Genomic DNA, 15,838 nt, shown 5'->3' with positions numbered 1-15,838 from the left:
ACCGGGCACGGCGAAGCCAACTCCTTTCTCTGCCTTCTCCCCTTTTCCTCCCCCCATTTGGCATTTGGCAGCGGAGCCGTGGCGGCGGCTGGGGCGCGCAGTGCCGGGGAAGGGCTGCCAAGCCTCGGCAGCCCCCCGCGGCCCCCCGGCCCCCCGTGCCAAGGCTGGTGGCTGGCAGAAGGGCTGCCTGCGCCTGGCAGGGCTCCGTCAGCTGCGGGAGGATCCCTGTGCCGCGCTCGCTGCCAATTTCCCTGCGAGCTGGCACCGCAGGCGGCTCCGGAGGCACCGGCAGAGAAGGCTGGGGAGGACGGATTGTGAAAGGGAGAGAGAGGGGAAAAAAAAAAAAAAATAATGGACACATGCCATCGCTGGAGCGGCGAGGCTGCCAAAACGCCAGCAGGCAGCGGGGGCCAAAACCCACCGGCGGCGGAGAGGAGGCTCTGGCAGCGCGTCCCGGCGTGGGCACATGGAGGACGGGCGGCGTGGCCGAGGCAGGACGGGCGGCAGCCGGAGGAGCCGCAGAGGACAGAGGTATTTGCCTTCGTTTTGCAGGGTGTGCGTGTGCGTGCATGTGTCTGCGCCAGGCTGCGCATCCCGGCCGGCTCCGCTCGGCGCAGCCTGCCCGCGGCCTCCCTGTCCTTCCCTCCACCTCCTGCCTGTCCTTCCCTCCACCTCCTGCCTGTCCTTCCCTCCATCTCCTGCCTGTCCTTCCCTCCATCTCCTGCCTGTCCTTCCCTCCACCTCCTCCCTGTCCTTCCCTCCATCTCCTGCCTGTCCTTCCCTCCATCTCCTGCCTGTCCTTCCCTCCATCTCCTGCCTGTCCTTCCCTCCATCTCCTGCCTGTCCTTCCCTCCACCTCCTCCCTGTCCTTCCCTCCATCTCCTGCCTGTCCTTCCCTCCACCTCCTGCCTGTCCTTCCCTCCACCTCCTGCCTGTCCTTCCCTCCACCTCCTGCCTGTCCTTCCCTCCATCTCCTGCCTGTCCTTCCCTCCACCTCCTGCCTGTCCTTCCCTCCATCTCCTGCCTGTCCTTCCCTCCATCTCCTGCCTGTCCTTCCCTCCATCTCCTGCCTGTCCTTCCCTCCACCTCCTGCCCGGCCTGTCCCGCAGTCCGTCCCTGCCCGCAGCGCTGCGTGGCACGGGCAGTCACACTGCCGGGCTCGCCATGGGCTGCACAGAGGCTCTGCCGCACGCGGGGCCGGCCAGCGAGGTTGTGGCTTTGTGTGGCTGGGCTTTGTCTGCCGGCGGCGGAGGGGCCGGGGCTGGCGAGGCTGCAGGAAGGGAGGTGCGAGCCAAAGTCCTGCCGCCAGCAGTGCTGGCACGTGGGAAATGCGCCCTGCTCCCAGCCCGGGGCTGCCCCGGAGCACAGCCTGGTGCCTGGGTGAGAAGGAGAAAGGGAGGGTGGGCAGGGAGCCCCCAGATCCATCACCATGCTGGGGAAGAGGAGGAGGAGGAGGGAAGGGCAGGATTGCAGGGCGGCAGGAAGCTCGTGGTGCATGGCCATGACTCGCACGATGCCGGGTGAAGGTGGGGTGTGAGTGGGTGTTTGTGTGGGGCTGGGGGTGTGGGGAGCCTTGAGGGGGTTGAGGGTGCAGGGCAGAGAGCTGGTGCTGCTGTGTGTCCTCCTGGCTGCCCGGGGTGCAGGAGCAATGTGGGAGCCATTCCCAAGGCAGGAACAGCGTGGCATCACCGCTGCACTGGCACTGGCACTGAAGTGACTGCAAAAGGGTCCCCAAGCACCAAACCTGGCCTGTGCTGGGGGAAGGAGCTGGTACCGAAGGCAAACAGATGCTGGCAGTCCCAAATCTCACAGCACCCCGGTTCCTGCTGCTCTGCACCCCTGAAGGACCCTGGCTGTGCCTGGGGATGTCCACTCTGCACCAACCCCAGCAGGACAAACCTCCCTCAGCACCCATCACCTGCAGGAGCCAGGGCAGGGATCCCAGCTTTGAGGGCATCAGCATCTCCCTGGGAATGATGAGGAGTGAGGCAAGAGATGTCCCATCCCATCCCATCCCATCCCATCCCATCCCAATGCTCCAGCATCGCTGATCACCTGGCCACTCAGCTCTGAGCAGGGGGAGCAGCTCTGCCCATTCCTGCATTGGATATCGGGATTAAACACAGCGGCCTGCTGCAGTCTGGTCCCCAAAATGTTCAGGGAAGGATCCTCCTGGATGGCACCACCGCAGCCTTTCCAGCCCCCGTCATTGCCCAGAGGACGAAGCCGTGCGCCCGCCCCGCGCTGCCCAGCGCAGGGCCAGGAGGGCAGGAACGCTCCCCGTGTCACGGGATGATCCCCCCATCTCCCCCTCTCCCTCGTTTTCCTCCGTATTTCACAGTTCCTGCTTCCTGCACAAGGCAGGGGTCTCCAGGGACTCCAGCCAGATGTTCTCTGCAGCACACCACATTGCTTTCCTAATGAAATATTCATGGAGCCTCTCCGCCTCTTGCCATGAAAGCCTTCTGCAGCTCCCAGCCATGGAAACGCTGCGCAGGCAGCATTCCTGCAAAGCTCCCGGCCCCCTGCTTCCCGCTCGACTCCTCCACCTTCCTCTTCCTCCTCCCACCAGCGGGGGCTTTGTCCGCTCTCGCCTTGCAGGTGAGGCATCACCAAGGGCACGGCCGGGGCCACGTGGGGGGACAGCGGTGTCCCCACGCGGCTGTCGCCCGCCCCGAGGAGGGTCCCTCCGTCGCTGGGAGAAGGGGACAGGTGGATGCAGACCCCGGCGTGGGGCACGGAGGGGTTTCACCAATCCCCTTCCCATCCCAGCTCCCGGTGCCCCCGATGTTCCCGGTTCTCCCGGTGCCCCCGGTGTTCCCGGTGTTCCCGATGTTCCCAATGCCCCCGGTGTTCCCGGTGCCCCCGGTGCTCCCGGTGTTCCCGATGTTCCCAATGCCCCCGGTGTTCCCGGTGCCCCCGGTGCTCCCGGTGTTCCCGATGTTCCCAATGCCCCCGGTGTTCCCGGTGCCCCCGGTGCTCCCCGCTCCCGCCGGCTCCCAGCCAGCCCGCGGCATTAGCGATGCTGTGCACTATAATCCAATTAGGTTGTTTATGCAAACAATCAGGTTTTATGTTTTGGTAAAAAGCTTAAATAACCTTAATCAAAGTGAAAGACCTGAAGCGATCACTGGCAGGGGCTGGTGGGTGGTGGCAGGACCCTGTGCCTGCCTGGGGACACTGCCTGGGGACACTCTGACTGCCTGGGGACACTCTGCCTGCCTGGGGACACTCTGCCTGCCTGGGGACACTGCCCGGGGACACTCTGCCTGCCTGGGGACACTCTGCCTGCCTGGGGACACTGCCCGGGGACACTCTGCCTGCCTGGGGACACTCTGCCTGCCTGGGGACACTGCCCGGGGACACTCTGCCTGCCTGGGGACACTGCCCGGGGACACTCTGCCTGCCTGGGGACACTGCTCGGGGACACTCTGCCTGCCTGGGGACACTCTGCCTTGCTGGGGACACTCTGCCTGCCTGGGGACACTCTGCCTTGCTGGGGACACTCTGCCCAGCTCACACCCCCACCGACAGCCCGGGCTCAGCACCAAGGGCCATGGCGGGTGTGCTCTGCTCCATCCCAGAGCTGCTGCCAGAAGGTCTGAGTTGTTCTGCTGGTGCTGGGGGCTCCTGGTTCCTTTCAGTGTCACACCCAGCAAGCCCCAGCCTGGCCTGGACATCCTGGGACACCTTGTCACCTCTGTCCCTTAATGCAGGAGCACTGAGAGGTGGCATCAGGCCAGAGGGATGCAGGAGATGCCAGCCAGTGACTGACCCAGCACACTGCCACCATCCTCCCTCACATCACCAGCTCTGGGTGTTCCAACAGCACCAGAACATCCTGGACTGGCAGAAAATCCCTGCAGCTCCAGCTCGAGTCAGTGTGAGGTGGCACAGGGGACAGCGCCGTGTCCCTGTGCCCGCCCAGGGATGGGCACGGCGAGCAGGGGAGCAGGGCTGGCTCTGCAGGGCCGTGCCCACGGCGCTGCCTCCTGCACACCCCGAGTTTCTGGAGGAGTAATAAGCTATGCATGTAGTGTAGAAATAAAACATGTTCTGCAGAACAAATGATGTTAATTTGCTGAGAGGCTCTGAAGCCGAGTATTAGCGAAATGCCTTGAGGGAGAGAGCGGCAGCTGTGCTGGAATTAATGGCAACGTGCCGAATTAGCACCGCTATGCATCATAGTCAGAGGGAAAAATTACCGGAGAGATGAGGAAAACAACCCCCTCCGTGTGCCAGCCCCGACCCCGGGGCACGCTGCGGAGCGCGGCCGGTGCGGCGGCTCCCGGTGCCCGCGGGATGGCCTGGCCCAGCCCTGCCCGGGCACACCACAGCTCACTCCGAGCCCAACAGCGTCCCCTGCCAAGGTGTGTGTCCTCAGGACTGCTCAGCATCTCTCTGGGATGCTCGACATTGCTCCTGGAGCTCTGCATCCCCCTGGACCAAACCATTCCATCCCACCCCACTCCCAGGGATCATCTCCTCCAGGATGTGTATCCCTGCTGCTCCCCCATTCCTTCCCCTCCTTTCCGGGGTGTTATTCATCTCCTTGTCTGTTTATTCCTTCTCTTCATTCCCGGTGGTTGAGTGCCTAAAGTCTGTAGCTCCTCATTGATTCCTAACAGTGCATCTGGTTTACGGCTCCTCAGCCTCCTCCGGAGCATCCGTCTCCCTCCCCCGCCGCCTTCCGCCCACCTCGGCATGGCCCGGCTGCGGGAGCACGCTGTGGATGGGGCGTTACCTCCTAATGGATGCTTCCAGTAAATTCCACACCTCTGATGAATATTTAACACCGACATCCGTCTCTGCTGGTCCCACGGTGCTGCTGTGTCTCATGGGAAGCCGGGTTTAGCCCTTGGGTGGCTGCATCCAGGGCTGTGCAGATGGCAGGGAGCAGTTATCCCAGAGGAGACTGGGACTGGTGACATCCTGAGCCAGTATTCCCGTGAATCCCTCATCATCCCCTGTGCCTCTTGCAGCTGGTGGCTGCTCATCCTCAAAAATGCTGCTCATCCTAACCCATCCCCAAAAATAAAACATCTCCCTATTCGTCTTGTCACCCTCAACTTTTTCTCCCTCTTTTCCTCTGCAGCTCTTGGGCCCGTAGGAGCTGCCCCAGCCTGTCCCTGGATGCCACAGTGCCACCCCCGGTGTTGTGGGACAGTCCTGGGGCTGTGGCTCTCGTGATGTGATGGATGTGGATGTGCCACCAGCCTGGTCCTTGCTGGGATGTGCCAACAATCCCTGAGCACCGAATCCGCTGGGATGTGGAGATGGGAATAGGATCCCTGTGACCCTCCTGCAGCCATCAGGATTCCCTGGGAGTGAAGAAGGTTCATTCATCCAGAGGTTTATCCATGCAAGCACAAGTGGAGCTTTTCCAAACACACCCGGGCCCTGTCGGTTGCCTTGGGGGCCAGGATTCTGCCTGGGGAGGAGGAAGGTGCTCCCAGCCCTGCTCCAGACCATGGCAGCGCAGGAGCTGATGTCAGCATCAACCAGGGGACCTGCCTGGACACTCGAGGGCTGTGCCAGGAGCTGCTTGGCTCACCTGGAGCACCATCAGTCCCAACCCTTCTCCGTGTCCTGGGGATGCTCCGGGTTGTCTGCCCCATCCCTACCCCACGGCAGGAGCTCTGGGTGCTCAGGGCCATCCCACCCTTCCATCCCCGAGGGAAACGCTGTGAAGGATTTTGTGGAGCTCGTGGGGCGGGGTGGGGGAGCTGGAGGAGGCTCTGGGTGCTGCGGGTGCCCGGGAGCTGCCGGTCACTGCCAGGTTACATCTGCCGGGGCACGCAAGAGTGACTCCAGATGCATTAGAAGTGCCGTGCTCCAATTTCAATTTCATCGTCTCACAATCATTTTCAGGCTCCTCTTAGTGCCACATTAACGAAGCCTGCTCGTTTGAATGCATAATTAGCCCAAGCATTCTACCTCGCTAATTTCGAAGCAAGGGGGGGGGGGGGGGGGAGAGAAGGGGGGGAATTTGCATATTAATTTAGCAGAGGGAGAGAAAAACTGTTTACCACTTGCTTCTTGCTGTTGATCACAGCGGACTTAACTCTTTCCCGGGTGCCATCTGGAGCTGCGGAGCCGGCGCCCAGCCGGCACGTGGGACGGGCTGCAAAGGTTGCACACAGCGATGAAACCCTGCCGACCACCCGGGCTGCCCTCGGGGGCTCGCTGGGAACACCGCGCTCGGCTCCTGGGAGCACAGGGCACGTAAAGGGAGCCTGAGGCAGCTCCAAGGTGGCCCCGAGCCCTCCTCCCCGTGTGGGGCTGAAAAGTCACCCATTGTCACCCCCTCAGGGTGGCAGGGTCCCATCCCAGATGGCAAAGCAAGGAGAAGGGATTCCCGACAGTGCCATCCCTCCTGCAAAGGCTGGCTGGGTCCACTCTGTCACCCCCGGCGTGTCCCTTTCCAAGGGACACATTTGCCCTCACATTTCTCTGATTTTGAACGTCATCCACCCGTGATACGAGGTGGGGTGAGATTGTGCCTCCCCCAAACCCCTTTGCAGCGGGAGTGCCCCATGGAATCCACACGGGATCCCCGCGGATGCTGCACACAAAGAACACCCAAGGACCAGGGTGGGCAGCCTGGCTGAGCACTGATAACTCATCACAGCCCCCCAAACACCGTCTCCCTTTGTTTGGGAGTCTGTGGGCGTCTTGAGCCGAGGTTGGAGGTAATTTGTCTGTCTCCCGCAGCGGGCTGTCATCTCGCATCTGTGAGCCAGTTCCATTTGCACTGCCATTAAAAAAAAATCTCAGGTCTGACAGGTAGTAAAAAAAAAAAAACAACATTAAAAAATATCAGCAGGATGTTGGGAATATCACGGGCTCGTGGCAGCTGGACCACCCTCACATCCGGCTATGGCTATCCAGCTATTGCTGGATTTGAGGCTGGTCGCAGCTGCAAAGAGCCGTATTTTTGCCTTTGGACACGTTTCCCCAGGGATATCCCCTTTGCACCTCCATCCCAGCTCCCCAAAATGCCTTCCTCACCCCTGGAGACCCCCTGCCCCACCATCCACCCCGTCTCGCTGGCTCGGAGCCATCCCAGCGCGTCACAGCGATTTGGGGACACCTCGGTCCTCGGCATCCCTGTGCGACTCCCGCATCCCGCGGCACCGAGCGATGCCCGGGGGGCTCATCCTGCCCCCCGCTGCGGGAGCTGCGGGCGAGGGGCACATCCCAATGTGGGTCTGGGGTCTCCGGAGTGGCCGGAGCGGTGCCGGCGCTGAGGAGGAGCGCGGGGCCGGCTCGGAAAGGGTTAACAGTTGATTACAGCCTTTGTCTCCGCATCAGTGTACATAATGCGCCCGCATTTGCATACTGCAGTGTGCGCTCAATTAAAATGAACTTTTAATTTCTTCTAAGTAAATTACTTCTTCCCGCTACGTGACGCGCACAAAATGTCAGAATAATGGGAGAGCCTTAATGAGCTGGGAATGAGGGGCAGGGAGGGGAATGCTGGGGGCTCCGGCTCCCCTCCGGGCCGCTCCTGCCGGGGGAAAGGATGGATCCTGCTCCCTCCTGCCTTCCCTGCTGGGCCACGGGACAGGGCCGGGGGTCGTCACCTCCTCCCGCCCGTGTTTCTGCAGGGAACGGAGCTCTCCGGGCTCTGCCCGGCACCCAGGGATGTGCGGGAATATCCCTGCACGGCTTGGAGCCCCCCGGGATGGGCGGGACAGAGGGACAGAGGGACAGAGGGACAGAGGGACACAGGGACAGAGGGACACAGGGATACAGGGACACAGGGACAGAGGGACAGAGGGACACAGGGACAGAGGGACACAGGGATACAGGGACACAGGGACAGAGGGACACAGGGACACAGGGACACAGGGACACAGGGACACAGGGACACAGGGACAGAGGGACACAGGGACACAGGGACACAGGGACACAGGGACACAGGGTCACAGGGACACAGGGACAGAGGGATACAGGGACACAGGGACACAGGGACACAGGGACACAGGGAGGTCCCTGCGCGGAGCTGAGTTCTCCAGGTCCTGCCCGCATCCCGGCACTCCGCACCCTCCCAAAAATGCTTCCTGGGGCATCTCCTTCCCAGGCGGCCTCGCAGCACCTCAGGGAGCCACAGCCCGCTCCGGGGGATGCTCGGGGAGGGTCTCGGAGCCCCCCGACCCTCCCGCCCGCCGGGGCGGTCCGCGGGGGCCAGATGGCAGGCGAGATTACTGGAATTTGATTTTCAGATAAATCACAAACCTGGATGAGCGAGCGCTGCTCCAGATGCATTATCCGTAATCCCCTGGAAGGGAACCTTTCTGAGGAGACGCTCCCCGTGCCAGCTCGGCAGCAGCTGGGTAATCCCGGCCGGCGGCACAGCCCGCACAGCCCGGGGGGATCAGCTGCTGCCCGGCCGCTCCGCGCTGTGTCACCCGCGCTCGCCACGACCCACATTCGGTCCCGCCGAGCCCGGGCGGAGCAGATGGAGCCAGATGGAATCACACCAGGAGCGCACGGGCACCAGGACGAGCCCGTGCCCGCGGTGCCCGTGCCCGGCTGTCGCAGCCGCTCTGCTCGGCGCCGCGGGAGGAGGGTGAGGGGTGCAGGGGGTCTCTGCCAGGCTCCCCAGTCCCACCTTTCCCAGTAAGTGATGCCCGGAGCATCCCAGCGCTGCCGGTGTGGGGGGCACGGAGACCCCCTCTCCTCTCGCCCCACCACGCCTCGCCGAGAGCATCGCTAAATCCTGAGGATGCACCTCCAGCTATTCCACAGATTAACTGGGATGTGGGAATGACTCCCGGGCTGCAGGGCCAGCAAGGACAAGGGAAGGGACAGCCAGGCACCCCTGGGGGCTGCTCGTGGCCCTCCCTGGGGTGCCGGGGCTCTGGGCTCTCCGGGGGAGCTGGCACCACAGAGCTGGGAAGAGCAGGAGCTCTGCAAGCCCCAGAATTTCTCGGGGTGCTGAGGGCCATGCTGGGGACTCTCCCATGCTTTGGGGTGCATGTTTTGGGGGCGCACTGCATTTTGGAGGCGCTGAGTTGGACACATCTTCCTTGACCTCAAGCTTGACCCAACCCCTCCTGCCTCCTGCAGCTCCTCCTCTCCTTCAGCTGCCCCAATTCGGGGAACGCCGGATAAATGTCACCTGCAAGAGGTGGGGCTGCAGGGTCCAGCACAGAGCCCCCCTCTGCCCGTCACGGACCCCGAGCTGAGCCCCATTTCCCAGGTGGTGGTGGCAGGGTGTGTCCCCCTGGCACGGGACATCCGTCACCCACAGGGGTGGCAAAGCCAGCCCGGTGCAGAGCCGAGGCTGGAGGATGCACCACGGCGCTTTAACCTGAGCCTGCACCTCCTCCCCGGGGTCAGGGGGGCTGGGGAGGCCAGGGGAAGGTGACAGATAGGAATTCCTCTTCATCTGCCAAGGGAAAAGGGGATGGGAAAAGCCGAGTTGGGAAAGCAAAGCTTTGTCTGGCCCCAGCGTGCTCTGGGAATGTCAGCACGGTGTTTGAGGATGGTCCTTGCACACCTCAGGGTCTAAAGGACAGTCCCAACCATGTCCCCCCATTAGGGAAGGACCCCCAGGCTGTTTGTGACACTGAATGCATTAAAAAACATTTATTTGTGGGGGGGTCAATGATACTCCCACCCAAGGCCAGCGGTTGCTTTTTATTTCTCCTCTCCAGCCCTCCTCTGTCTGCACACACATTTGGAGGGAACGGCAGCTCATCTCCCCGGGCTGGTGGCCCAGCTTCCCGGGCTGGTGGTCCCTCTCCCTGGGCTGCTGATCCATCTCCTCGGGCACAATCCCTCTCCTTGGGCTGGTCACCACCTCCCCGGGCTGCTCCCCACCTCTCCATTGTGCCAGGGCCGGGGTGCAGCACTGCCAAACCCCCTCCTCACTGAGGACACCCACTCCCCACCCCTCGGCCCCCTCGCCGGGCTCGGTGCTCCCCCAGACCCCCGGCAGGTCCCGCTGGCAGCCAGGGAGCACGTGCCAGCTTTCCCCCCAACGCCAAAATTTACATTGAACCACAAATTAATTTCATAATTTTTTCCTCTCTAATTATGCCAACATCTGCTGCGAGGCCCAAGCTGTGCGCATGCATTTTAATACATCCCTCCCCCCGCCTCTCTCAGCACTGAACTTTTCCGTAATTATCACCGGGAGAAGGGCTCCTTTCCGCGGGAGGGAGAGGCGGAGGCAGAGCACACGGAGCTGTGCGCACAGGGGCTGTGCCCGGCCTGTGGGCTGGCATCAGCCCCTGCTGAGCCCTGGGGCTTTATTTCCAAGAGAAAAGGGGAGGAGAAGGGCTGAGGCTGCTCCAGAGGCAGCTTGGGAGAGCAGAGGGGCAGCAGGGACCCTCCCCTGTGCCGGGACGGGGCTCCCAGGAGAGCTCTGCCCCAGGGATGCTCCTCGCAGGCCATGGATGGCAGTTCCCAGCTCTCCGGGACACTGAAGGGTCCCTGCACACCTCGGTCCTGTTTCCACCTCGGCCTCGTCCCCGTCACCCTGCTGGGGTGAAGCTGTGTCAGCCCTGTCACATTCCCGCTGCTCCCGCGCCGGGAGACGTTTCATGGCCTCGCTGGAAGATGCAAAAGGTCATTTGGCTGCCAAGTAATTAAACCCGGCAATTACCAATGTGGAGCAGCGAGCTCCTGGCCCGGCGGGAGCTCCGGGGACTGCGGGTGAGCCGCGGGATGCAGCGGAGGGGCAGGAACGGGGCAGCGGGACAAAGCTCATCCCCCGTGCTGGGACCTCACCTCCTGCACTGGCAGCACCTCCGGAGAGCCCACGGGGCTGCCACGCTCTCATTAGAAAGTTCATCAAGTGCTTTAATTAAAAGGCGAGGGGATGAAGGTGTTGCTTGGATACAGGATGAGCTCGGCTGCCGTGCTCCAAGGAGGAACGTCCTGCTCTGGGCACGGATGCAGGGCCCAGCCCCAGATCTGGGAGCAGCTCAGAGCCGCCTGTAGCCTGCGAGGGGCCGGGGCACCCAGGACATCACCCAGGGCGTGCAATCTCTGTTCCCTTTCCCTGCCTGGAGGAGCGCACCCCGCGGGGCATCACCCGGGGACACCGTGGGGACACCGCGGGGCATCACCCGGGGACACCGCGGGGACACCGCACACCCTGGGGACACCGCGGGGCATCACCCGGGGACACCGCGGGGAAACCACGGGGCATCAGCCGGGGACACCGTGGGGACACCGCACACCCTGGGGACACCGCGGGCATCACCCCAGGGACACCGCGGGCATCACCCCCGGGACACCGCGGGGGAACCGCGGGGCATCACCCGGGGACACCGCGGGGCATCACCCTGGGGACACCGTGGGGACACCGCGGGCATCACCCTGGGGACACCGCGGGGGTACCTCACACCCTGCGGGGCATCACCCCGGGGACACCGCGGGCATCACCCCGGGGACACCGCGCACCCCTCGCGGCTGCCCGGGGTGTCACCCCCGCTCGGGGCGGCTCCGGTGGCAGCCCAGGTGTGACAGCAGGAGCGGGGCCGCGCAGCCCCGTTCGGCTGCTGCCGCCCGCCCGCCGCGCAGCCGGAGCAGATGGCAGGCGACAGAAGCTGCCGATGAATAATACACATCTAATGAGCGCCGCTCCCGCCGCCGCTGCCCCGCACACCCCATCTGCGCCCGCCACCTCCGGCGGTGCTGGCCCTGCCACGTCCCTGGCACCCAGGGGTCCTGCCCCACACCCTGCGGTGTCCCTGGCACCCAGGGGTCCTGCCCCACACCCTGCGGTGTGCCTGGCACTCATCAGCCCTGCCCCACACCCTGCTGTGTCCCTGGCACCCAGGGGTCCTGCCCCACACCCTGCGGTGTCCCTGGCACCCGTGGATCCATTCCCAGACTGGAGTGCCACTGCCATACAACTGGTACCCACCCAGGATGTCCCTGCCGTGTCCCTGGCATCTGTGGGTCCTGCCCCACACCAGGGTCCTTCCTGGCACCCGTGGATTCATCCCCGTGGCGTGGTGGCCCTGCCATGCACCTGGCACTCCTGAATGCCTGAGCTGCTCCTACCTCCCTGTGGATGCTGAGGCAGGGAAGAGTGCTGGGGACCGAGCAGTGTCCCCGGCCCGGGGCTGGCAGGGAAGGAGCCACAACGTGTGGCAGCCCAGATCCAGGAGCAGAGGAGTCAGGATGGGGATCAGCTCCCCAAACACCTGCTGGATGCTGCCCATGCCACAGGCTGCTCAGGGCTCCGGGAGGGGCTGATTCCCTGCCTGGGGTCCCTGGGGCTGCTTCCCTGCCTGGGGTCTCTGGGGCTCATTCCCTGCCTGGGGTCTCTGGGGCTGATTCCCTGGCTTGGAGCCCCGACTTTTTCCTGGTGAGGAGCACACAGGTGAATTTTCCATCACATGAGGGTTGTGGCTCTCCAGTCCTGGGATGCTCCACTCACCATCTCCGAGGGGTTTGTGCCTCCATGGGCTGAGCTCCCATCATCATCATCATCATCATCATCCTTCAGCAGAGCTCCCTCCTCTCTCCCAGCCCGGAGCAGCACAGGTCAGTGGGCACCCAGAGCCAGCACCTCGGGAAGGGGAGGAGGAGGGCAGAAAACAAAACGCTGATGGATTGTAAAGCTATTGAAGTGCCAGCGAGTAAACTCCATATTTTTAACGGCATTTAAATGCCTGCAAGCAGATTAATAAGGTCTAGGTAATAGCAGCACCAGTCTATATTTATTCTATCTTAAACGCCAGTTTGTCAGGCTGTATTAATATTGATGGTAAGGCTTGGATTGAGGACAGGAAACGCTGGGACTTCACTTTATCTCTCCCAAACAGGCTGCTCAGCCCCTTTATCAGGGCTGCGGCTGCGGCAGCAGCTGCCTCTTCAAGGGCTCAGCGCATCCCCTCTTCCCCCCCTCCCCACTCCCTCTTTTTAATCAGAGGAGGAGAAGTTGCTGGCTTGATCGTTCCATTTTTATCTCTTTTATTTACTCCATTTTCATGTCTTTCAGTGCATATTTTATTCCCATCAAGGCAGGACCATTGATAGCTTAAGCTGTGTCCCCCCCGGCTCCCTCCATGAGCCTGGCTGGGAAGGACGAGGGGTAATTACCAGGAAAGAGCCCTCCCCGCCCTCCCCTCCTGCCCCACGGCAGCCACACACAGAGTGCCCCCCCAGGAGGGGCTGAGCTGCCATTTGGGGGGTCCGGGGGGAGCAGCCACTCCTGACCCAGCCTTGGGGGACCCCAACCCCTGGAACTGCTGTCAGTGCTGCTGCAGAGGGTCCTGTGCCCACTGCCACCCTCATCCCACCCCAGCCTGCCCCACTGGGCACCCCAAAAACTCCTTCAGTAGCTGCTGGGCTCCGCGGGGCTCTGCCTCGTGGGGAGATCCCGCTGGAATTCCCACCCCGGAACCCCCCGTGGGCCGAGGCGAGGCTGAGGACAAACCCGTTTTCCTCCTGAATATTCCCCAAAGCCCAGATTCCTGCCTGGCTCTTCCCTGGCAGCATTTGAAATGCAAAGTGCTCTGGGTCTTGATTAATGCTACAAATCATCCAGCTGGGGAGCAGCCGCGTGGCTGGGGCGCTCCCCAGGCCTGGAATATTCAAACTGTGCAGCCCTTCCCCTGCAAGGGTGGGAAAAGTGATGCAGAGGGAATTTGCACATGATTTCAGATGGGCTAGAGCGCTGGCTCCGCGGGTAATGAATGCAAAATAATCATAATAAATGCTAATTGCGGCGGGAGGGAGGCAGCCTGGCGTGGGGTTTGGAGATAGGCTGGAAAAATCCGTGTGGAGAGCAGGGCAGGCTGGATGGACACGGGGCAGCCTGGGGGTGCTGGGTGCCCCGGGGATGCCCAAGGGTGCTGAGGGTCCGTGGGATGCAGGGGGATGAGCACAGGGACACGCAGGAACGCTGGGTGCTGTGCTCATGTGCAGGACAGCCCAAATCCTTGTTCCCACATGACCCTGGTGGGGACGTGCTGGGACAATCCCTGTCCTCTCTCCACAGTGGCTGGTGGCTCCCAGGGCTTTGGGCACCGTGACTGGAGCAGCTCCTGCTCCCATCACCCTCCAGCAGTGGCAAAGCGAATAAGTTGAATTTAACAGCCATTAGTCCTGGAAACATCAAAGGGCTCCTCTGCCGGAAAATGAAAATCCTCATTAACTAATAAAAAGCCCATCGCTCACTCTGCCTTTAATATAATTAACACCAGCCAAGACTTCAATTAAGGTTTTATCCAAACTTCAAAATGCCACTCTCCCTCTCTCTCTCGCTCTCTCTCTCTCTCTCCACCATAATCACGGTGGGCACAGCAGCTCCAGCCTTCACTGGAATAATCCAGTCTTCCCCGGGACCCTCCAGCCTTCCCTGGGACCCTCCAGCCTTCCCTGGGACCCTCCAGCCTTCCCTGGGACCCTCCAGCCTTCCCCGGGACCCTCCAGCCTTCCTCGGGACCCTCCAGCCTTCCCTGGAATAATCCAGCCTTCCCTGGGATCCTCCAGCCTTCACTGGGACCCTCCAGCCTTCCCTGGGACCCTCCAGCCTTCCCTGGGACCCTCCAGCCTTCCCCGGGACCCTCCAGCCTTCACTGGGACCCTCCAGCCTTCCCCGGGACCCTCCAGCCTTCCCTGGGATCCTCCAGCCTTCCCCGGGACCCTCCAGCCTTCCCTGGGACCCTCCAGCCTTCCCCGGGACCCTCCAGCCTTCCCCGGGACCCTCCAGCCTTCCCCGGGACCCTCCAGCCTTCCCCGGGACCCTCCAGCCTTCCCCGGGACCCTCCGGCCGCGCACACGCGGGGGCCGCGTCACGGCCGAGGCTGCGGTGTGAACATCCCGAATAGGAAATGTTTGTCCTTGGCAGGAGCCGGGGGTTGTGTCGGGTGCCTCTGACTTCAGCAGGGAAGAATGCTGCCGGGAGGGAGCGGGACGAGGGGCGGTGGGAACGGGCCAGTTCTCACCACCCTCCTCCCTGCGGGGCCCGGGCCGGCAGAGCTCCTCTCGCTCCAGGGATGGGGAGGTCAAGGGATGGCAAAGCTCACAGGGATGTGTCATCCTGATCCTCGGCAGCATCCCGGGAGTGTGGAGGCGGCCCCGAGCCAGGACATACCGGAGGGACGCCTGAATTCCCCAGGGATGTGCAGGGATGCAGGGATGCTGGGTACCCGGGGCTGCAGGGATTCTGAGTTCCCAGGGATGCAGAAATTCTGGGTTCTTAGGGATGTGCAGGGATTCTGGGTTCCCAGGGATGCAGAGATTCTGGGTTCTTAGGGATGTGCAGGGATTCTGGGTTCCCAGGGATGCAGAAATTCTGGGTTCTTAGGGATGTGCAGGGATTCTGGGTTCCCAGGGATGCAGAAATTCTGGGTTCTTAGGGATGTGCAGGGATTCTGGGTTCCCAGGGATGCAGGGATGCTGGAGATGCAGGGATGCTGGATTCCCAGGGATGCTGGAGGATCCCGGGTTCCCAGGAATGCAGGGATGCTGGTTTCCCAGGGATGCTGGGATTCTGGGTTCCCAGGGATTTTGGGTTCCCAGGGATTCTGGGTTCCCAGGAATGCTGGAGGATCCTGGGTTCCGAGGGATGCTGGGTTCCCAGGGATACAGGGATGCTGGGTTCACAGGGATTTTGGGTTCCCCAGGATTCTGAGTTTCCAGGGCTTTTGGGTTCCCAGGGATGCTGAGTTCCCAGGGATACAGGGATGCAGGGATGCTGAGTTCCCAGGGATGCTGGGATGTTGGGTTCCCAGGGATTTTAGGTTCCCAGGGATGCTGGGGCTGTGCTCATTGCAGAGCTGCCCTTTGGCCACCCCTGATGGCCACGAGCCCTGCTTGCCACACGATCCCGGTGGGGATGGGGCGGGAGGTGCAGCCTCGA

The 15,838-nt window shown here is 62.6% G+C and overlaps 1 long non-coding RNA gene across 1 annotated transcript; it reads left to right on the top strand.

Moving 5' to 3' along the window:
• The first annotated feature begins 303 nt into the window (after positions 1 to 303).
• LOC147650907 (uncharacterized) lies at positions 304 to 6,820 on the top strand. The gene is made up of 2 exons (XR_015275509.1): positions 304 to 531; positions 5,096 to 6,820. It is a non-coding gene; the product is annotated as an uncharacterized LOC147650907 (long non-coding RNA).
• The last annotated feature ends 9,018 nt before the right edge of the window (positions 6,821 to 15,838 follow it).

Source organism: Cyanistes caeruleus, chromosome 12 (assembly GCF_971803275.1).
Source record: "Cyanistes caeruleus chromosome 12, bCyaCae1.hap1.1, whole genome shotgun sequence".
In the NCBI taxonomy this organism is placed as follows: Eukaryota; Metazoa; Chordata; class Aves; order Passeriformes; family Paridae; genus Cyanistes; species Cyanistes caeruleus.
Note: the sequence above shows the minus strand (reverse complement) of the source record. Positions and strands in the feature narration are given on the sequence as shown.